Source organism: Erinaceus europaeus, chromosome 10 (assembly GCF_950295315.1).
Source record: "Erinaceus europaeus chromosome 10, mEriEur2.1, whole genome shotgun sequence".
NCBI lineage: Eukaryota > Metazoa > Chordata > Mammalia > Eulipotyphla > Erinaceidae > Erinaceus > Erinaceus europaeus.
Window position 1 is genome coordinate 55505325 of NC_080171.1, and position 24005 is coordinate 55529329.

At 39.8% G+C, this 24005-nt stretch overlaps 1 protein-coding gene across 3 annotated transcripts in view; it reads left to right on the top strand.

Moving 5' to 3' along the window:
* Positions 1–3450: 3450 nt before the first annotated feature.
* FOCAD (focadhesin) overlaps positions 3451–24005 on the top strand; it is a 327910-nt gene continuing 307355 nt past the window's right edge. For 2 of the 3 annotated variants that reach the window (XR_009552025.1, XM_060199636.1), the window contains exon 1: positions 3457–3527. The gene's annotated coding sequence lies outside the window, so the exon portion shown is untranslated. Of the gene's footprint in view, positions 3528–24005 lie in introns of all 3 variants that reach the window. The other variant, XM_060199634.1, reaches the window with a different exon arrangement.

Genomic DNA, 24005 nt, shown 5'->3' on the forward strand with positions numbered 1-24005 from the left:
ATGTTGGATTTTGTTAAAGGCTTTCTCTGCATCCATTGATATGACCATGTGGTTTTTGGTCTTGCTTTTGTTGATGTGGTGGATCACATTGATTGATTTACGTATATTAAACCAACCTTGCATGCCTGGGATAAACCCCACTTGGTCATGATGAACAATCTTTTTAATATACTGCTGTATCCGGTTGGTTAGAATTTTGTTCAATATTTTAACATCTATGTTCATCAGAGATATTGTTCTGTAGTTTTCTTTTTTGGTTGTGTTCTTGTCTACTTTTGGTATCAGAGTGATGTTGGCTTCATAGAAGCTGGCAGAGAGTACTCCAGTGTCTTCCAAAACAAACTACACAAAGAAATGGGAAGATATCCCATGCTCATAGATTAAAAGAATTAGCTTCATTAAGATGACATCTTACCAAATGCAACATAGAGATTCAATATAATTTCTATCAAAATCCTTATGAACTTTAAATAAGTGGAACAAATGCTACAGGAGTTTATCTGGAACCACAAAAGAATAAGAACTTCCCAAGCAAACCTGAGAGGAAAAACCCACAAGAATGGAAGCATTCTTCTTCTAGCGTTTGCCCTTCTTCCATAGCCAGTCAACAGCGTCAGGTTGAAAGCTGTCAGGAGCTGCTTGTTGCTGGCTTTGAAAGTGACTGGGATCCATGTGGATTCAGTTGGCTAGGAAGGATCGTCAGTTTCCCCAATGAATGGGTACTCACGGGATGCACCACGAGAAGGTCGATCCAATGCATCCCAATGGAAGCATTACACTCCCTGATTTACAGCTATATTATATGGCTAATGTAATCCAAGATGGGTGGTATTGGAACAAGAGATAGTCACATCTGTGGAATAGGATTGATGACCCAGAAATATGACTTCACATTTATGAACAGCTGCTCTATAACAAAGGGGCCCACGGGGCACAAAGCGCAAGGGCCAGCATAAGGATCCTGATTCCAGCCCCCGGCTCCCCACCTGCAGGGGGGTTGCTTCACAAGTGATGAAACAGGTCTGCAGGTATCTATCTTTCTCTACTCCCCTCTGTCTTCCCCTCCTCTCTCTATTTCTCTCTGTCCTATCCAACAACTACGACAGCAATAAGAACAATAATAATAAGGATAAACAACAAGGGCAACAAAAAGGGCAAAAATGGCCTCCAGAAGCAGTGGATTCGCAGTGCAGGCACCGAGTGATAACCCTGGAGGAGAGAAAAAAAAAAGGCCCAGAGCATTAAACTGAAATGGAAAAATCTTTAATATATAGTATTTGGCAGATGTGTGCATGTAGAAGAATGAAACAGGGCCATAACATGTCTCTATGAATAAAAGTAAGTCAAAACTTATCAATTTCTTAGATGTTAGACCAGAATCCATTACAATAAAAGAAAGCACAGGAAAACATTACTTTGGAAATGTCTTTGGAGACTAACATTAAAAAAAAAAAACAACAAAAGAAAAAATAAATTGAGTCGACATCAAACTGAAAAGCTTTTGCACATCAAAAGAAACCATCATTAAAACGGACACCCTACAGAGTGGGGAAGGATATTTATATGTTATATGGCAGACAAAAGGTTAATTAACCAAGATACATAAAGGACTCACAAAACTTAAAAAAAACTCAGCAACAAAAATAACATTAAAAAAGTGGGGAAAGGAAATCAACAAACTCTTCTCCAAAGAAGATATTCAGATGGTCAACGGGTATGTGAACACATATTCAAAAACCACAATCAGAGAAATGCTAATCAAGACAACAATGAGATACCATCTTACCCTAGTGAGAAACACACACACACACACAAACACACACACACACACACACACACACACACACACACAGATGGAGAGAAACAAGTGTTGGTGAGGATGTGCAGAGAAGGAAACCTTCCTACAAGGTTGGTAAGAACATAAATTAGTGCAGTCCTTGTGGACAACAGTTTGTAGATGACTGAAAAATTAAAAATCTACCTACCATATGAACCAGCAATTTATCTCTCAGGTATCTATGCAAAAGACACAAAAACACATGTGTTTAAAAAGCTCTATGCAGGGAGTCGGGCTGTAGTGCAGCGGGTTAAGCGCAGGTGGTGCAAAGCACAAGGACCGGCATAAGGATCCCGGTTCGAACCCCGGCTCCCCACCTGCAGGGGAGTCGCTTCACAGGCGGTGAAGCAGGTCTGCAGGTGTCTTTCTCTCCTCCTCTCTGTCTTCCCCTCCTCTCTCCATTTCTCTCTGTCCTATCCAACAACGACAACAACAACAATAACTACAACAGTAAAACAACAAGGGCAACAAAAGGGAATAAATAAATAAAATATTTAAAAAAAAAAAAAGCTCTATGCACACCTATGTACCTGAAGGTGTTATTTGTAACAGCTAACATTTGGAAACAAACTGTGTCCAGAAATTGATGAATGGTTAAAGAAGTCGTGGCACATATACACGATGAAATACTACAGAGCAGTAAGAAACAATGACAACATATTCTTTGCAACGATATGGATGGAACTAAAGGAAGCAGTATGAAATATACATCAGGAAAAGGACAAATACCTGAAGACCTCATTTACAGATGGGCTATAAGAAATAAAGCAAAAATCATACAGGGTAAATCCTCAATGGGCTATAGTCTATTGCAGCAGATTTGTGGAAGGGAGGAGTATTAAGTGGGGAGGGTTGCTTGGGAACCATTGTCTCTATGGTGGAAAAAGATGGCTTGGTGGAGGGTGGAAAGTACTGATACCTATTTTGGGGAAATGGAAATGTACCCACTGACAACAACAACAACAACAACAACAACAACAACAACAAACTTGTAAGCCCACATTTCCCAAGTAAAGTGATACTGAGGTTGGAAAAAAAAATACAATAATAGTAACAACTATATGGATCAGATCTCTCCAGATCCAATCAGCAAAAATGCCTGAATTGAAAGGATCAACAGGTGGATGGCACTGAAAGAGCTGCAGTGTTCTGTGCTGGGCAAGTTACATAAAAACATCCAGCAATTAATTCCGAGGGGGAAAGGAAGCAACAACTCGCCGCCTGCAGTAACAATTTCTGATGATGCTGGTTTAGTTTGTTTTTTTCCCATGGAAAACAAAATCTTCAATTATCAAGAAGTGGCATCGTCAGAACCCGCATAGCGGCAGGATGCCAAAAGTATGGTCTCAGCAAGCAGATCTCTTTAATCTGTAATTCGCTTTTCCTAGGTCTAACTCCCCGACGTGGTGCAGCCCCATATATAGTTGCACACGGAACTTCGTTAGCCCCTAGACTGCGAAGAGGAGACCTGAACTGCTTTCCAGCCGCAGTGCGCTGCCTTGGCCTTGGGCGCGCGTGCGCGCTTGCCTGGAAGGTGGGAGCAGAGGTGGAGGGGGCGGAGTAAGGCTCGTGCTGTCGTACTCCATTGGCTCTCTTTCCATAGGCCCCGCCCCCTAGCCCTCGCGTTGGAGACGGCGGGGTGGGCCACGTCAGGCTGCGGGCGCGGGGCTGAGTTTTGGGCAGAAGGAAGGTAAGCGATGCGGGATGGCAGGTTGCGAGTTGCGGGCTGCTGCCGGTCGCTCAGAGGACGTTGGATTTCACTCGCCAGTCGCCTGTGCCAGACTGCGTGGAGCGTGGTTGAGACCCATGTGGGCCTAGGGCTGTGTTGGCAGAAGGGCCTGTGGAGCATGTGGCCGCAGGGCCTCATCGCCGCATGGGGTGGCTGGGAAAGGGATGTGTATTGTGGCTCACCTTCTTCCTATCCTGTTCTGTCTGGTTTCTGAACTTTAGGAGCCAGGGATCTTCTGGGTGGGACCGACTTTGGTGCCTGCGGTGGGGCTCTGAGGAATCTTGAGCTGAAAACAGGTCTGCGCGATGCTTGCATACTTAGCTGCAGCAGGTTGGAGTGGTGTCACTCTCGCTTAACTTGTCTTCCTGGGCAGCGCAGGGGGGTTCTGATCGCATTCGGTTTGACCAGGGCTGACTGTCTCTTCATTCCTAATGATTCACGCAGATCCTGTCTACTTTAATGCAAAGGCTTATGGGTGAGCTGGGCCTGCTTTCACATCTCCTGAGTCTCTGGCTCTATTTTCACTTGCGGGAATTACCCCCAAGAAATAGTATATATGCCTTTCTCTTCATCTGTATCTGTATCTATCTCTGTGTCTATATGTTTTGAAATGCTTGCTACAGCTATGCAGGTATTTGTAGACACTTGCAGTTGTTTTGCACCTTCTCTCATGAGTTCTAATTTCAGCTATGCCATACATATTCCCTAGTTTACTTCCTGAATTTGATGCTTTTAAAAATCAGTGGAGTTTTCATGTTGAGCAACATGTATTCTTCAACAAACTTCAAATAGATTTCCCTGGTGACTTTATGATAGAAACTAAAATGGGTCTTCTCTCCTATTTTCTCCCAGTTTTGTTGTCTATATTTGAGATGGAATTTTGCTATTGGTTGACTTTTAGGTTCTAGATTTAGGTAGAAAAGCCTATGATCCTATAGTGTAAAACAGAGCTCTTCTGGAATCTCGAATGTTATTTTAATTTCGCCTCTAGTTAGGCTCAGGCCTTGATGTCCCTAAGGCAGAATTCTGTTAACTATATTCCTAAAGATCCATGCTGTCAGACATCTATTTGAAAAGTGAGGGGATAACATTAAGAGCGGTTTATAATTTTGAGATGTTCAAGGACTGGAGGATTGGCATGTTTACTGAACTGTGTTGACAGTTGGGAAGAGATTATTTTTAAAATGCAGGATGTATTTTGTAATTATATTTTAACCTTCCTGACTGTTTACAATCACTTTTTTTTTTTATTTGAGTAGCAAACAAGTGCATGCTTGCAATTTTGATTCAATCCAGTTCCTGCATACACAGCACAATGACTCATCTAAATTTTGAAATGTGATAACAGGAGCTTTTAAAAGTTACCTATCAAGGTCTTGTATAAAGACAATTGGATAAGAATAGAATTTTCAAAGCATTTGCCTTTGGTAAATTTATCAGTGCTAACTAAATTATTTGCTTACTTGGCTATTAACAGTTTTTTTTTTTTTACCATCACTGGTCTAATGTCTATCAATATCATGTCTGTGTTAAAATTTACTTAATCAACCAAAGATGTACTGGATTTTAATTGAATGCTGCCTTTAGTTGAGAATTGATAACCAAATAAATAAATAGTTAGCTTGAGAGGAAATGCTTCCAGAGATATAGTGATAGTTTTTATTTGTTAATTTATTGATGGCACTTGCAATTAGATAATTTGGCTTGGCTTTCTTTCAGGTGTACATTTTTGTTTTTCCTACTGAGATGTACTCCTGTTCATAGCCTCACAGTATTTTTTGGATGTTGCTCTTAAGTCACTAAGTAGATTAAGTTGTTTACATTATTATTGTGGGTTTGGGAAATTTATTTCAAACATTTACTTTTGTTAGATCTTTCTAATTCTAGAAATTGATCAAAGATGGAAATATTGAGGAGAAATGCTGGAGCTGTGGGGAAAATAAATCCAAGTAGAATCTTTTCTAATTTAAAATGTGAGGTAATATAAATCACAATAAAAAAGTAATTTTAATGGTATATGGAAGAATTATAGAGATTAATATCAGGATTATTGGTGGCTCTATAGCAAAAATTTGTATTTATCAGTACTTGTTTGTAACAGTGTACTCAGTTTATCTAAAAAATTTAGGGTTATAGTTTAAATTTTGATCAAATAAGAGCTTCTTTAGATGTGAAACCTGGATGTATATGTATATGTATATGTATATGTATATGTATATGTATATGTATATGTATATGTATATGTATATGTATATGTATATGTATATGTATAGAGATAGCAGTATTACAAACTATAATATAGTTGTATAATATAAATCTGATTCACAATTAGTGATAAATTGAGTGGAGGGTGTATGTACAATTTGCACATAGGAAACTAGGTTTGCTAAGCAAATATAAGGGTATTTGACAATTTTTTCCCAATTTGGATTAATTGAAACTAATTAATTAATTGAATAATGTGGAAAAGCCTATTTGTTTTTCATACAATAGATTGAAATATTGTTTTTATCAATTGGGTCCCCTAAGGTCTGGTGGCCTCCTCATTCATTTTTTGCACCTTTATGACCTTCTCCATGGGTGATTTCATTGCTCTGGATTTTCCTTCCTCTGCCCCCTGACTTCCACATCCTGCTCCCCGCCTCTCCCCTGTCTCCAGCATTGAAACTTCACTTTTCCACATTGTTCCACGCAAGGATCTTGGTTTGAGTCCCCGACTGCTAACCCGTGGGGGGACCTTCACAAGTGGTGAAGCAGGCCTGCACGTGTACTGCACGTGTATCTTTCTCTCTCCCTGTTTCCACTTGCCTCTCAATTTCTCTCTGTCCTATCCAATAAAATGGAAAAAATGGCCTCCAGGAGCAGTGGATTTGTAGTGCAGGCACTGAGCCCCAGCGATAACCCTGGAGGCAAATAAAGAGAAACAAATACACAAAACCAAAAACAGAAAAAGGATCTATGATATCTTTTTGGTTCAACCAAAAAGCACTAAACAGTTGAGAACAAATACTTAGTAAATAGTACCTTAAATATCAACTCACAAAGGGTGGGTTGGGGGACAGGCACCGGTTAAGCGCACATAGCAGGAAGCACAACAACCCGTGCAAGGATACCAGTTCGATCCCCTGGCACCCCGTCTGCAGGTGGATAGCCTCACAAGCGATGAAGCAAGTCTGTAGGTGTCTTCCTCACCATGCCCCCCTTTCTCCCTTAATTTCCCTCTGTCCCATTGAAAAAAATTGCCACAGCAATAGTGGATTTGGATTTGTAGTGCAGGCACCGAGACACAGCGATAACCCTGGAGGCAAAAAAAAAAAAAAAAAAAAAGTGGGTTAGTTTTTGTCTTATAGCAGACTTTCTGCTTTTTGTGTTTTGGTACTGAGTATGAGCTTAAAGGGAAGCTTGTGTTTTGGGGAACCATATTATTATGACCTGTTTCTTTGCCTAGGCTCTTGAGTTGATCTAGCCTTTGAGGAGCTTTGTGTCAGTCAACCTGTAGATAAGCTAGGCTGGAGCAATTTCATTGTGTTTGAATTTGGCTGAGAGCAGAAGTAGTCTTTGAGAATGAAATGAAGCTATCTGAACAGTGACTTTATTGTGATGTTCTGCCACTACTGTATATCTACTCAGTCATTTATTTCTCGTGAAATGTTTAACAAGTTCTATTGAGCATCATATGAACATGATACTTATGTAGGGTTTTTTTTTTTTTTTTTAAACAGAAGGCAAAGAGACAGTAAAAGAGTGAAAGAGACCACAGCACCAAAGCTTCCTTCAATGTAGTGGGGGCTAGGCTTTGAACCTGGTTCACATGCATGGCAAAGCAGTATACCATCCAAGTGGACTATTTTGTTTGCCCCTACATAGATTTTAAAATGTGAAATTTAAAAAATACAGAGTACATGTTCTTCTTTTCTCCTTTTTCTTCCCTTTCTCCCATCTTGTATTTCCTTCTCTATTTAAATATAGTTCTTAAATTAACTTTATCTGAAAAACGTTCTGCCTACTAATCTGTCAAGAGGATATCAGCATTTTTTTTTGGGGGGGGGGTGGTAGGCTACTTGGTGCTAATGAAATGTCAGTGATACGTCCAAGGTGGTAGTTGGAAGTTGAGAGAAAGGGATGCATTTAAAGTGAACAGATTGTTTTCAAACTGTTGATAACTGGACTCAGATAATTGTATTCTTCATTTGAAAATAAAGTTGTTTAAAATTTCTTATTCTATTTTTGGTTCTTTTTAATTAATTTTAATATTTGCTTCATGAGTTTTGATGAATGAGAAAGACTATGTCTACTCACTTTTTGCTATAGAAAGTTGATACAAGGGGCCAGGTGGTGATTACAATGCACAAGGACCCAGGTTCGAGCCCTGGCTCCCCACCTGCAAGGGAAAAGCTTTGGGAGCGGTGAAGCAGTGCTGCAGGTGTCTCTCTTCCTCTCTGTTTCCCCCTTCCCTCTCCATTTCTCGCTATATCTATCCAATAAATAAATAAAGATAATGAAAATTTATTTAGAAAACATTAAAAAAGTAACTTCTAAGAATAAAAACATTGATATGAAAACAGAGTAATACTGGGGTGTACTTATGCTAAAAATATTTTGTTGTTTAACTGGGTGTCTTGTATTTTGTGTATGTATGTTTTATTATTTAATAAAAATAATTATTAATTTATAAATAAATAATAAACAATACATTTATAAATAAATTTATATAATAAATAACAAATAATGACTTGTTATTTAATATTTTATTATCATTTTTATTAGTGCTATAACAAGTAACAAGAAAATTGATAGCTTAGAATAAAAAAAAAGAAAAGGAAGCAGTAGAACTGATTCTGACCTTTTTGATGCCTCTTGTATATTGACTACAATATTAGGTATGGTGCTAACAGTAACTAAAAACAAAAATCATTAGTTGTTTACATACCAGAACCTACAGTCAGTGAAAAAGGCACAGCAAAATTCTTTAGAAAAACAAAAGTGTTGGCACCAGGTGGTGGTGCACCTGATTGAGCACACATGACAATGTGTAAGGACCCAGGTTTGGGCCCCCAGTCCCCACCCGCAGGGGGAAAGCTTTGCGAGTGGTGAAGCAGAGCTGCAGGTGTCTCTCTGTCTCTCCCTCTCTATCACCCCCTTCCCTCTAGATTTCTGGCTGTCTTTATCCAATAAATAAAATAAAGATAATTTAAAAAAATTTAAAAAACACCTTAAAAAAAAAAGAAAAAAGTTTCCGGGGGGAATAATGCACTAGGCATGATGTATAAGAAGCTCTTCCTTCTTGAGGTATGTTTTCACTGGTGTCTGAGACAGTTGGAGCTGCCACACAAAGGAAACTAGCCCCTTCAGAATGAGATGAAATCTGTGCTTTAAAGTCTGGGTACAGTCCTCTCAGAGCTGGTAGCTATCTGGTGTGTTCCCTTCATATTGTAACCTCATATCCTGTCAAGTTGTAGTATAACCCCTCGGAACCTCGGAAGAACATGCAGTGGATATTCTTTTGGCTTTCTTATTTCTGAACATTTCACTGTGCAATGGCTATGGTTGTTTCATATGTTATGCTAATTATTTTTTCTATCAATATTTATTCACATTGCTACCAGGGTTATCACTGGAGCTTCTTGTTCACACAACTTCACCATTAGTAGCAGTTATTTTATTCTTATTTCTTTTTGAAGAAACAGGGAGAGAGAGATAGAGGAGAGAAAAAGAGCAAGAAAGAAAGACACCTGCAGCACTGCTTCAAATAGACTCAGATTAGAAATTACACTGTGGGGGGTAGATAGCATAATGGTTATGCAAAGAGATTCTCATGCCTGAGGCTCCACCAGAGCTGATCACTGCTCTGGGAAAGAAAGGAAGGAAGGAAGGATGGAAGAAAGAAAGAAAATTCATGATCTTGTTTGGAGTTTTTAACTCCTACATGGTGGCTACCTGACAATTAGACATTCATTTGGACTAGTGTAGCCATTACACCTGTGGTAGATTGGTCTTTTAAGTAAATCAATATATGCTTGTTTAAAAAATAAATGGAAGGGGAGTCTGGCGGTAGCACAGTGGGTTAAGTGCACGTCGCGCAAAGAGCAAGGACCAGCGTAAGGACCCGGGTTCGAGCCCCCCCCCTCGCCCCTCCCCACTTGCAGGGGTGTCCCTTCACAGGCGGTGAAGCAGGTCTGCAGGTGTCTTTCTCTCCCCATTTCTGTCTTCCCCTCCTCTCTCCATTTCTCTCTATCCTGTCCAACAATGATGACATAAGTAACAACAACAATAATTAAAACAATAAAACAATAAGGACAACAAAAGGGAACAGAGATTCGACTTCCGGAGGCAGATCTAAGAGCAGCAGATCGCTTTCTCTCCTCTCCTCTCCTCTCCTCTCCCGGATCAACTAGGAATACCAAAGGAGACCACCCGGACCGAAAACAAGACAGGACTATAATGACCACAGGAACCCAGTAAATCACCTGTGAGTACAAACACGCGTGGCTGGTGACAGAGAGGAGAGAGGGGCCTAAGGAGAGATTAAGTGACTGCTAACAGTTCAACAGTTTGTCAGTGGAGACACCACCTCCAGTCTGCTCCATCAACAAGGGGACAGCTGAAGGGAGGAAAGGACTCCCCAGAGACTCACCAAGTACAACTCTGAGTCTCCATTGCTACTACCCTCAGAATCTGGAGCAGCAACAGGGAGGGACACCAGGGCACAGAGATCTAACCGGGAAACTCAGGAGAAGACCTATACCTCGGTGGCATAGCTGAAGGGCTGTGAAAGTCTCTTTGCATAACCACTGGATTATCTCTGCCACACCCTGCTTTATCTCTTGGTCAGGAGTCATTGATTAAGCCAAGAAGCCTATTGATAGTTTAAAAGCCCTCAGGCTACCATAGCCTACAGGGGAAAAAAAAAAAGGCTTTTACACCACTGAACTCCAACTCAGGGATTGAAGAAACTGTTAACTTATATAAAATGGTTAAAACAACAAAAAAAAATAATGGAGACTCGAACCAGGACAAGAGTCCAGCTAAAAGTCCTCCAGAGGGCGAAGCACAAAACAACGAGTTCAACATCCAAACATTAGCTAAGGAAATAATAACAGGAGTGAGTAAAGAATTTGAAAAAATTGTAATCAGAACTGCAGGAACAACAAATGAGAATATGGAAGAAAAGGGAACAGATAAATAAATAAATATTTTTTAAAACTCTTGAAAAAATGGAAAATATGGAAGGCTGATAAAAGTCCCAAGAAGCATGAATTTGCTAAAACTTGGCACTAGTTGTCAGAAGGTAAATGACCAACAGTTATCCTTTGTGTGATGTTCATTATATTTAAATGAATCTTCATTATTGAAATGAAAGTATAAAGGCCATATACAAAATTGGGAGAAGTGTTGCTGGTGATGGTGTTGTAATGGTCTGCATTCAATTTACAGGGACAGTTTTTGTGTTTTGTGCTTAGCATGGACTACCCTTTCAATGTGTAACTTTTATTATGTTTTTTTTAAAATTTATAAAAAGGAAACACTGATAAAAACATAGGATAAGGGGGGGGGTACAACTCCACACAATTCCCACCACCAGAACTCAGTATCTCATCCCGTCCCTTGATAGCTTTCCTATTCTTTATCTCTCTGGGAGCATGGACCCAGGATCATTATGGGGTGCATGCAGAAGGTTGAAGGTCTGGCTTCTGTAATTGTTTCTCCACTGAATATGGGTGTTGGCGGGCAGATCCATACTCCCAGCCTGTCTCTCTCATTCCCTAGTGGGGTGGGGCTCTGGGGAATTGGAGCTCCAGAACACATTGGTGTCCTCTGCCCAGGAAAGTTCGGTTGGCATCATGTAGCATCTAGAACCTGGTGGCTGAAAAAAGAGTTCCATATAAAGCCAAACAAATTGTTGACAAGTCATGAACAACCTAAAAGCTGGAATATTGCAGATGAAGATTTGGGGGTCTCCGTTTTGTAGGTAGTTAGGCATATTTTAGGTATATTACAAAGGGCCCATGACTATACTAGATTTTTTTTTTTTTCCTGAGCCTGACATCTGATATGCGGGTGGATCCAAGGTATTGTCTGGGGAGATGATGTCATGGCTGCAAAAAAGGGCCAGAAAACTGAATCAGGGAAGAGAGTAGCTCCAAAATATGAGAAAGGTGTATGAATATTGTTGATTGTTATTATGTGTTTTTAAGATTGCAACATATACAAAGATTCTGGGCAGTTTGCCTATTCCAACAAACTACTTTGGGAACCTGTTTTCACACTGTATTTGAAGTCTAGCTAGTATTTATTTATTTATTTATTTATTTATCATTTAAGATTTGCTTGATTTCCTGAGATACAGCAAGCTAGAATGGAAAAAGAAACAAGGCGTTGAATTCAGATTAAAACTAAAAATAGCATTCTGAAGTGTTTTCTGTGTGCCAGCTTCTGAGCCAAGTGCTTGAGTCTACTTTTTTTAGTCTTAGTTGTACAAAAACTTTGTGTCAACTGTGCTTATAGAGGAGTGGTTTAGAATGTGAACTTTAGTGACAGCAGAGTTCATAGCTGTGCTATTCTTATATAATTAGGCAGTTAATTTTGACAATGCTTTACCTCACTTGGCTCCTTTTATGAAAATGAGGATGATAATAATAGTGCTCTGGCATCATGAGATTGCCTTGAATATCTGGTGAAAAGCTTCAGAAATTCTTGCCTGACACAGGGTAAAATTCTCAATAAATATTGGCTATTAATACCTTTGCATAAGTTCAGGCAAGTTAGTTTGTCTCTGGAGTTCTGTAAATATTTCTTCCCTATGGGAAATGCCAAGGATCAAACCTAAGACCTTATATATCTAAGTGTTGTGCTGTGCTGCTAAGCCACCTCCCTGCTAATATCTCTACTTTTTGCATGATTTATGCACTGAACTCAAAATTAGAAGACAAGAATTTCTATTTTCTTATGTGGGAAATAGAGTTAGTATTATCTGCCTCTGGGTGAAGTTCCAATGGGATTATTTACTTAAAGAGATTTATGGAGTGCTTGGCATATAGAAACTTTTTTTGAACAGATATTTCATATCTGTTCATATATATTTAAACTGATTTAATAATGACCAACAATACCATAGGATGAGAGGGGTACAATTCCACACAATTCCCACCACCAGAGTTCTGAATTTCATCCCTTCCCTTGGAAGCTTTCTTGTTCTTTATCCTTCTGGGAGCATGGACCCAGGATCATTATGGGGTGCACAAGGTGGAAGGTCTGGCTTCTGTAATTACTTTTCTGCTGGACATGGGCATTGGCAGATCAACCCATACTCCCAGCTTATATCTATCTTTCCCTAGTGGTGTGGGACTATGGAGAGGTGGGGTTCCAGGGTGCATTGGTGAGGTCTTCTGTCTGGGGAAGTCAGGTGGGCGTCATGGTAGCTTCTGCAATTTGGTGGCTGAAAAAGCATTAAGATATAAAGCAGAAAAGATTGTTTAGTAATCAGGAACCTAATGGCAAGAATATAGCAGATGAGAATTAGGGGTCCCCATTTTGGAAAATGAACTGATATTTTAAATCAATCTCTCTCTCATTATAGTTACCTTGGGAAAGTGGTCTAACTTTCAGCTTCAGTTTATATGATTTATATGATTGCCTGGTCCCTAGTAAACACCACATACATGGGTTTAAAAAAAAATTACAGAAAATTTTGAACATATTTAAGAAAGAATAGTATTATAGACTCATTGTACTCTTTTGTTATTACCATTTTTGTGGTGAAGAGTATTTTGTAGAACATCCCACATGTTAAATTATCCTGTAAATAATTCAGTATTGTGCCATATTAATATTTTCTAAAAAATAAATTATTTTAGAGAACTAGTACACAACATTTGAGTCATTTTTTAGGGGTGGAAAAGCAAATCAAATAATATGAAATTTATTCAGTGGTGTTTTACTAAATTTTAGTTAACTTATTGATATTTGATATTTGAAGTAGGATAATGAGTATGGAGAGTTTAGCTATTCTAACTAGACATTGGGTTGTCAGAAAAGTCATGACTCATTTTTGCACAGGAAAACACATTATGACTTTTCTATCAATATGATTTTTAAGATGACTTGGCATAGTCTTTATTATAATCAGACTATGAAGATTATTATTATTTAAAATTTTTTATTATCATTACTTATTTATTGGATAGAAACAGCCAGAAATTGAGAGGAAGGGGGTGATAGAGAGGGAAAGAGACAGACACCTGCTTCACTGATTCACCACTTGCAAAGCTTTCCCCCTGCAAATGGGAGCCGGGGGCTTGAACCCAGGTCCTTGCGCATTGTAACGTGCACTCAACCCGGTGTGCCACCACCTGGCCCCTCAAGATTATTATTGTTATTATTAACCAGAGCACTGTTCAGCTCTGGCTTATGGTGGTGCGGGGGATTGAACCTGGGACTTTGGAGCCTCAGGTATGAGAGTCTGTTTGCATAACCATTATGCTGTGTACCCTCCACCCTTCAAGATTATTTTGTATCCACACATAATATTTATTTAAAAGTATACTCAACAATTTGAATATTCTTTTGGTGAACACAAATATAAGAAAATTGTAATATTGGAGAGATCATCTCTAAAAGGAAATAATTTGAAGACTTTGAAAACTTAGGCTGGATGCTATAAAAATTTAAAAACAAATATGTTTATTGGGGCTGGGCGGTGGCACACCTGGCTGAACATACACATTATAATGCATAAGGACCTGGGCTTAAGCCCCCAGTCCTTACTTGTAGGTGAAAATTTTCATTAGCAGTGAAGCAATGCTGCAGGTGTCTCTCTCCTTTTCTCTATTTCTTTTTTCACCAGAGCACTGATCAGCTCTAGTTTATGGTGGTGCAGGAGATTGAACCTGGGACTTCAGAGCCGCAGACATGACAGTCTGTTGCATAACTGTTATGCTATCTACCCCTGCCCTTTTCTCTATTTCTGTCTCTCCCTTTCCTCTCAATTTCTGTCTCCATCTAAAATAAATAAATAGAATATTTGAAAAAATATAGTGAAAAACCATTTATTTCATTTATATTTTTCATCTGTATGCCATTACATAGTATGTGAATATGCGTGTATGATACTTTAGAAAAGATTATTCAAGAATAATTGGAGAAAATACTGTAACGAAACAAGCCATGTATTACTTAGGTTGTAGACTTTGTTTATTTTATTTTATTATTATTATTTTTTATTTAAGAAAGGATTAATTAACAAAACCATAGGGTAGGAGGGGTACAATTCCACACAATTCCCACCACCCAATCTCCATATCCCACCCCCTCCCCTGATAGCTTTCCCATTCTCTATCCCTCTGGGAGCATGGACCCAGGGCCATTGTGGGTTGCAGAAGGTAGAAGGTCTGGCTTCTGTAATTGCTTCCCCGCTGAACATGGGCGTTGACTGGTCGGTCCATACTCCCAGTCTGCATCTCTCTTTCCCTAGTAGGCTGGGTCTCTGGGGAAGCATTGGCACATTGGTGGGGTCTTCAGTCCAGGGAAGCCTGGCCAGCATCCTGATGGCATCTGGAACCTGGTGACTGAAAAGAGAGTTAACATAGAAAGCCAAACAAATTGTTGAGCAATCATGGACCCAAAGCTTGGAATAGTGGAGAGGAAGTGTTAGGGTGGTACTCACTGCAAACTCTAGTGAATTTCTGCTTTCAGGTATATATTTTGCAGTAGTTTATGGATACGTGTGAACATATGCTCTCTCTCACAGAAACTGGTGTATATCTAGGTTTTGGGTCTTTGTTAGAAAGTGAACCACCTGGGATGGAATTAGAGAATACTATGTAAGGAAAGGTCTCACCCGAGTAATGAAACTGAAGGGTTGTCATTCCACACGTGAAGTCTCTGGACACAGTCTGAGCTGAAGCATGTTGAGGTGGCAATCGTTGTGTTGATTAGGTTGTAATCGGCAGATGCAATATTATTTGATATGGATTGGGAGAGGCATATGGGAAAGTGGGCCCTATCCAAAGGTTCCAAGACTGGGGGAAGTAGAGGCTCTATAGTGGAGATGTGAGGTTCCTGCTGTCTTAGGGTTCAAAAAGACAATGGATAGTTAATATTATCATCACATTATTTGGTAATTGGGTTAATTTTGAAAAGTCCTTTTGTTAGGGTTTGCTGTACAGTACCCAGTATCTTGTATATAGCTGTGCTACTTCCCCTCCTTTCTCCATGTCTCTCTGTCCTAGCCAACAACAATGACAGCAGTAATAATAACAACAACAATGCTGATAAGCAACAAGGGCAATAAAAGGGGAAAAAATAAAAAGAAACCTTTATGGTGGCTGGTGGTCACATACTTGGTAGAGTGTATGTATTATAATGCTCAAGGGACCTGGTTCAATCCCTCAGTCCCTACCTGCAAGGAGTGAAACTTCCAAGTGGTGAAGCAGTGCTGCAGGTATCTTTCTTTCTCCTTCTTTATCTCCCCTTTCCTTCTCAGTTTCTTTCTATCTCTGTCCAAAAAAAAAGTATTTTCTATACTTAGCTAAATTTAATGATCATTTAGTAGTCTCCTTGAAATAAATGATTAAAAGCAACTGTTTTCTTTTATTTGCACTTTAGTGTTAAAAAACTGTCCGTTGTTATTTCTTCATGAACTTTTCATTTTGATGACATATAGTTAGAAGGTTTTTCAATTGTTCTGTCCTATTAATTTATGTAGGTAGCAGTTGGATTTAAAGCCTTTGAAGGAAGAGCTGAGGCAAGCCTGAGTGTTAAGTTGGTAACAGGATTTAATACAGGGTGATGAAACAGAACCTAGCTGCCTGATTCCAGACAGGATGAGTAGAAATACTTGGGCACTGAGAAGCGGTACGTGAAAAGGTAACAGGCAGAAGGACAAGGAAGAGAGGCATATTGGACTGCAGAGAAGGTACATGGTTGAAAGTGTAGGCAGTTTATTCGCTTTTTTTTTTAATAGTAGGGTGAAGTTACTAGGAGAGTCTAGAACAGATTGAGAAGTTGTGGTATCATGAACTTGAAAAACAAAACAAAAGAAAATGTTTCTAAGACTTGTGAAATCTATAGTGGTTGTCTTTGGAGGTGGGAGGGTGGGGATATAGAGGGGGAGAGAAAGACAGACACCTGTAGACCTGCTTCACCGCTTGTGAAGCCACTCCCCTGCAGGTGGGGAACCAGCGGCTCAAACCGGGAACCTTACACCCATCCTTGCGCTTTGCTCCATGTGCACTTAACCCACTGCGCTACCACCCGAATCCCTGCCCCACCCCACTTTTTTTTTACTTACTTTATTTGTGATGAATATACACCACCAGAATTCTATATCCCCACCCTCCCACCTCCAAAGACAATCACTATAGATTTCACAAGTCTTAGAAACATTTTCTTGCTTTTGTTTTGTTTTTCAAGTTCATGATACCACAACTTCTCAATCCACTCACCTATGATTGAGCACTCAGGTTACTTCCATATACTGACTGTAAATAGTGGTGTAATAAACATAAGTGGCCATCTACCTTTTTTCTTTTTTTAATCTTATGAGTGACTTAATATTGATTTACAAAATTATTAAGATAACAGGGGTATAATTCTACACCATTCCCACAACCAGAGTTCTGTATCCCCATTCCCACCATTGGAAGCTACAGTACTTCTACCAAGGTTGCAGTTATGGGTTGACTATTATTTCTATAACTGTCTATATTTATTTATATTTGCCCTCCCCCTCCCCATGGCCTTGCCCTCTCTTCCTTTCCAAGTCACACCTACACCTATTACTACTTCCTAATGTCCTTCTTCTTAACCTCTTCTCTCTGGGCCCTGATGGAGTTGGAGTTCAGAGCCCTTTGGTCTCTGAACCAACTTTCTTCAAGGGGTACAGAAGGTGGGTATTCTGGCTTCTGCAATCACTGCTCCTCTGGACATAGGTATTGGCAGGTTGACCCATACCCCCAGTCTATCTTTCCCTAATGGGGTAGTGCTGGGAAGTTGTGCAGATGCATTCACATCTGCCATGTTTTCCCCTCAGGCTACTAGTTCCCGTGAGAGTGAGAGTTGGGACATTCAGGGAGTGCCTATTCCGCCATGTTATGCCCTCAGGACATTGTCTATATCCCCGTGATATTTGGAGTGCTTTGGTTACTCCTCCCCCTCCCATTCTCACAAGAGTTATCATCCTATCCTGGAGTGCTATGGTTATTCCTTCCCATTCTCGTGAAAGCTACTCCTATAAAAACCCTTCGTTTTCCGCACCTCGCTCTCTTGCCAGCGCTTCACTCCTGTGTTCAGATGCAGGAAAGGTTACTGCGTGAGGTGGCCATTTTCGCTACCTCCACGTGGCCCAACCTGCTTCCCTAGCACCCAACTCTGAGGTGCCAGCGCAAATAAAGATTTGTGTTTCCTCTTCGCTTCAGACCCCTCCTCTCTCTCTCTTCTCCACGGCCTGTGCTCAACAGGGTAGGGTTCTGTATAAGTGAGGATCAGGGACACACTGGTGAAGTCATCTGCCCAGGGATGTCAAGATGGAATCATACCATCAGCAACTCGGTGTCTGAAAGGCAGTAAGATATAAAGCAAGACAAAATGACTAATAAACAGGAACCAAAAGGTAGGAATAGATCAGATGAGAACAGGGATCTTAGGGTGAAAGGAAGCTAGGAAATCTATTTTGGGTATGTTCCTAGGGAGCTATAACTTGCATAGTTTTTGCTTGAGTTTAATAGCTAACATGGAGGTGTACAAAAATGTTGTCTGGGAAGATGGTGTCAGAGTTGAGCACAGGGCTAGAAAATTGGATTAGGGCAGAAGAGTAGGTCCCAATCTTAAAGAAAATCTATGAATAAAATGAACTGTTTACCTCATCCACCTTACTCAGGGCCCATATATATTCATATTTAGTACAGGAGCCTGTCTAACCTCTTGAGTCCCTGTTGGTCTGAGCTTGAAGTTCATGATCACAGCTGGGAACATTCCAGACTACATTCATTTCAGGACCAGTCTTCCTGGAGTGGCAGGGTAGGATGACGCAGCCTCACTTCTGAGAGTGGAACAGTCCCTACCATTGCTACTTTTTCCTGGAGTGGCCCACTAGAGGGCTTATGATGATATTCCTGATGGAAGAGACTAGTGACAATCCACCGGAACAAGTGAGTAGTAACACAACTTGGCATGGCAGCACTGGTAGCATTGATTTAGTTGAGAAAGAATCAGAGAGAAGAAACATCAAGAAATATAAGCATAGTCCTAGAAGGTCCAAGACTAGGAGATATAAGAGTCTTAAAGAGAATGGGATGATTATTATTTATTTATTTACTTATTTTTGCCTCTAGAGTTAGTGATGGGGCTCAGTGCCAGCACTATGAATCCACTGCTCCTGGCAGCCATTTTTTTCTTTTTTTTTCTATTTTATTGGAGAGATCAGAGAGAAACTGAGAGGGGAGGAGATAGAAGAGGATAGAGAAAGACACCCTCAGCCCTGCTTCACCCCTCACAAAATATACCACCACCCACCTCCACCTCAGCACCCCCATCCACCAGTGCAAGAAGGAAGCAGGAGTTTGAACCTGGTCCTTGTGCCTGGTACTATGTGTGCTTAACCAGGTACATCACTACCCGGCCCCAGTGAACACCTATCTTTTCAGATAAATACTTTTACATTCGTGGAAAAGATACCTGGGACCAGAACTGCCATTTTATTGATATATGGTAGTATCATTTTTTTTAGGAACTATTTTCATACTATTTTCCACAGGGACTGAAACCAAGTCACATCTCCATAAACAATTTCCCAGTTCTCTACACCCTTGCCAAGGACTGTTGTTTCTAGTATTTTGCTGATGATGATGGTGATGGTAGTGGTGGTGGTGGTGGTGGTGGTGGTGGTGGTGGTGGTGGTGGTGATAGCGATGACAACAATAGAGGAAAAGAAGAAACTGCTTTTTCATAACTGTTGTGACCTCAGGGATACAATTTCACATCTCCCCATAATCTGGGCTAACACTTCTCAACCTCCATCAAAGTGTTATCTACCTCCATCATATGGCATTGGTTTTCTTTTCTTTATTTTTTTTAATATTTAATTTATTTACATAGAGATAGATACATAGAGAGGAAAACCAGAGCACTGCTCAGCTCTGGCTTATGGTGGTACTGGGGATTGAACCTGTGACCTCAGAGTCTCAGGCATGAAAGTGTTTTGCATAATCATTATGCTGTCACCTCAGCCTAGGCATTTGTTTTCTTAGCCCCCCATAAAGCCTCCTTCCTTTCCCCTTTAGTAGCCTCACAACTACAGATATAATTCAAGATTTAATCGATCATTCACCCTGTCTTTTACTTTGTTTTGTTTTTAAATGCCATATATGAGTGAGATCATCCAGTATATGTCTTTCTCCTTCTAGATCATTTCAATTTGCCTTGTCCCTTTCAGTTCTATCTATCTGTGGTGTTGCAAAAACACATATATCTCATCATTTCTAACTTTTTGAAACAGGATATTCTCACAGGTTTGTAGAGTGGTATCTCATTGCATCTTGATTTGCAGTTCCCTAATAATAAATGAGAATGAGTATTTTTCCCAATTGCCTGTTGGCTGGCCACCTATATGTATCCTTTGGTTAAGTGTTCAGCTCTTCTTCCCATTTTTCATGAGGTTTTTTTTGTTTGTTTGTTTGTTTTGGTTTAAAGTTGTTTAGTTTTGTGTTTATTTCTCAAAGGATTGTATAGTTCTGGTTTATGGTCATGCAAGGGATTGAACCTGTGACTTCAGAGCCTACAGAGAAAGCCTTTCTGCATAAACAGTACTTATCAACCCCTATCTTTGAGTTCTTTAATAATTTATATATCAGCCTCTTGTCAGAGGTGTTTCCTGCTAGTTTGCATGGCCAATATAATCAGAAAACTGATTTCAAAAAGTAAACTTCATTCACATTAATGGGTCCTTATATTCCAGAGACAAAATCTAGGATTCTTCTTAATATTTATTTATTTATTTTAGATAGAGACAAAGAGAAATTGAGAAGAGTGGGGGAGATTGAGAGGGAGAGAGACAGGGTACCTACAGCACTGTTTCACCACTCAAGAAGCTTTCCCCTACAGATGAGGACTGGCAGCTTGAACCCAGGTTTTTGCACATTGTAATGTGTGTGCTCAACCAGGTGTACCACCAACTGGTCCCTCTAGGAATTTTTTTTAATACTTTACTAACTATTGCAATTACCAGTTACGTACTCACTTAGTTTCTCCCTCCCACAAAATAAGCTTTCAAATCATCAGCCTATGTATTTTACTGAATCTATTCATTATTTTAATGACTAAGAGAAAATTGAATAGGTATCATCTATAAATGTGAGCTAATCTTATAACTTTCATGACTATGTCTCAGAGGTCGATTCTAGACTCTCCTAGTAACTTCACCCTACTATTAAAAAAAAAAAAAGCGAATAAACTGCCTACACTTTCAACCAATACCTTCTCTGCAGTCCAATATGCCTCTCTTCCTTGTCCTTCTGCCTGTTACCTTTTCACGTACCGCTTCTCAGTGCCCAAGTATTTCTACTCATCCTGTCTGGAATCAGGCAGCTAGGTTCTGTTTCATCACCCTGTATTAAATCCTGTTACCAACTTAACACTCAGGCTTGCCTCAGCTCTTCCTTCAAAGGCTTTAAATCCAACTGCTACCTACATAAATTAATAGGACAGAACAATTGAAAAACCTTCTAACTATATGTCATCAAAATGAAAAGTTCATGAAGAAATAACAACGGACAGTTTTTTAACACTAAAGTGCAAATAAAAGAAAACAGTTGCTTTTAATCATTTATTTCAAGGAGACTACTAAATGATCATTAAATTTAGCTAAGTATAGAAAATACTTTTTTTTTGGACAGAGATAGAAAGAAACTGAGAAGGAAAGGGGAGATAAAGAAGGAGAAAGAAAGATACCTGCAGCACTGCTTCACCACTTGGAAGTTTCACTCCTTGCAGGTAGGGACTGAGGGATTGAACCAGGTCCCTTGAGCATTATAATACATACACTCTACCAAGTATGTCACCACCAGCCACCATAAAGGTTTCATCTATAAATGTGAGCTAATCTTATAACTTTCATGACTATGTCTCAGAGGTCTATTCAGAGAGACACCTGCAGCCCTGCTTCACCACTTGTGAAGCTTTCCCCCTGCGGGTGGGGACCAGGGGATTGAACCTAGGTCCTTGTGCATTGTAATGTGTGTGCTTAATCAGGTGCGCCAACGCCTGACCCCCCCCTTTTTTTTTTCCTAACAGTGTTATTGTTGGGGCTTGGTGCAGGCACTACAAATCTACCACTCTGGATGGTCATTTTCCCTTTTTTTCCCTTTTTCTTTATAATTTTTATTAGGATAGAGAGAAATGGAAAGAGAGGATGGGGAGATAGATAGATAAAGATAGACATCTGAAGATCTGCTTTACCATTCTTGAAGCAGATACCCTGCAGGTGAGGAGTAGGGTCAAACCCGGGGCCTTGTTCTTGCTAATACATGCACTTAACCAGTGCACCGCAGCCTGGCCTTTTTGCTGTAACTAACACAGAAAAGAAAGCAAACCCTTAGTCTTTGATCATAGAATTGAGGTCATGAAAGGTGGACGGAGAAGAGCTTATAAAGATGGAGAGGATTTGTTAGACCCTTGTGGAGGGATGTTGGTACTTTTGGGATAGGTATGGTGTGGTAACACACATCATGAAGAGGTGTGGGTATTGTTCCCTTAAAATAGTCTTAATAAGGGAGTTGGGCGGTAGTGCAGCTGGTTAAGTGCAGGTGGCGCAAAGTGCACTGATCAGCTCAAGGATCCTGGTTCAAGCCCCCGGCTCCCCACCTGAGGGGAGTCACTTCACAAGCGGTGAAGCAGGTCTGCAGGTGTCTGTCTTTCTCTCTCTCCCTCTCTGTCTTCTCCTCTATCCATTTCTCTCTGTCCTATCCAACAATGACTACATCAACAACAACAACAACAATAACTACAACAACAATAAAAATAACAAGGGTAACAAAAGGGAAAATAAATTAATTAATTAAAAAATAGTCTTAATAAAACAACATTACCAAAACTTCTTACAACTAATAGTAGTAATGGTGGTGGTGGTAGTGGTAGGAGTAGTGATTATGATGATGAAGATGATGAATGAATCCTTATAGTCCTGACTTCTACCTACGTTTTTACCCGGAGTGCGGAAACTTGCTAGTCAAGAGTGCACAGAGTCAAAACTTTCTCTGTTACCTTTGGACTCCCTACCCCCTTGCACAGTCCCTCTGCAGGGCTTCTTTTGCATTTTTGAATATAGTTAGGTAAAATTTCTCTTCCTTTCAGGTTCGTTTGACTTTTACCCTAGGCTTGTTTTGTGTGACACATGGTTTTATGTTTTTATTTTCTGAAGAACATTGAAAACTGAAAAGGCTTTATCTGCTGGTTCTTTATTAGTGGCAGATTGTAATGGATACATCTATTTTCTTGGAAGTATTCTTTTTTGCTTGTTTTTTAATATTTATTTATTTTTTCCTTTATTGTTGCCCTTGTTTTATTGTTGTAGTTATTATTGTTGTCTGTCTTCATTGTGGATAGGACAGAGAGAAATAGAGAGAGGAGGGGATGACAGAGAGGGGGAGAGAAAGATAGACACCTGCAGATATGCTTCACTGCCTGTGAAGCGACTCCCCTCCAGGTGGGGAGCCAGGGTCTGAACCAGGATCCTTATGCTGGTCCTTGCACTTTGTGCCACATGCTCTTAACCCGCTGCGCTACCTCCCGACTCCCTCTTGGAAGCATTCTTATGGATATGTAACATTTTGGCAGGTAGAGGGCAGTTGCTTAAGATAAATGATTTGATTCATTTGGAATTTAAAGAGTTAACTAAAGATTCACTTTCTCCTTTAGATCAAGACAGATAAAAGACAATGACAGTCTCTATATAAATAATCTAAAATGTCAGGTAATTTTTTTTGTAACATGTGGGTTATTGAACATGCTGTGGTTTTCTTTTAGTAAAGAGTCCCATATTAACAAGTAATATGCAACTGCTTTCTTTAATATATAAAATGCCCAGGAGAAGTCGAGATTAAAATAAAATAGAATATATGTTACAATGCAAAAACTAAGGTAAGTGTATGTACTCTTTCCTGAAGGTTCCTCAGTGAATATGATGTTTTGATGCCTTGAATAGCCAAATAATTGTTGTTAACCTTTAAATATATGTCTCCTGCAGATGAAAAACATTGCAATTTGTAGCCCTATGGCAGCAAATCAAGGATGGTATCAAATTATGTTGCAACTTGGGTAGTTGTTTTTTAAAAATATTTATTTATTCCCTTTTGTTGCCCTTATTGTTTTATTATTGTAGTTATTATTGTTGTTGCTATTGATACTGTCATTGTTGGATAGGACAGAGACAAATGGAGAAAGGAGGGG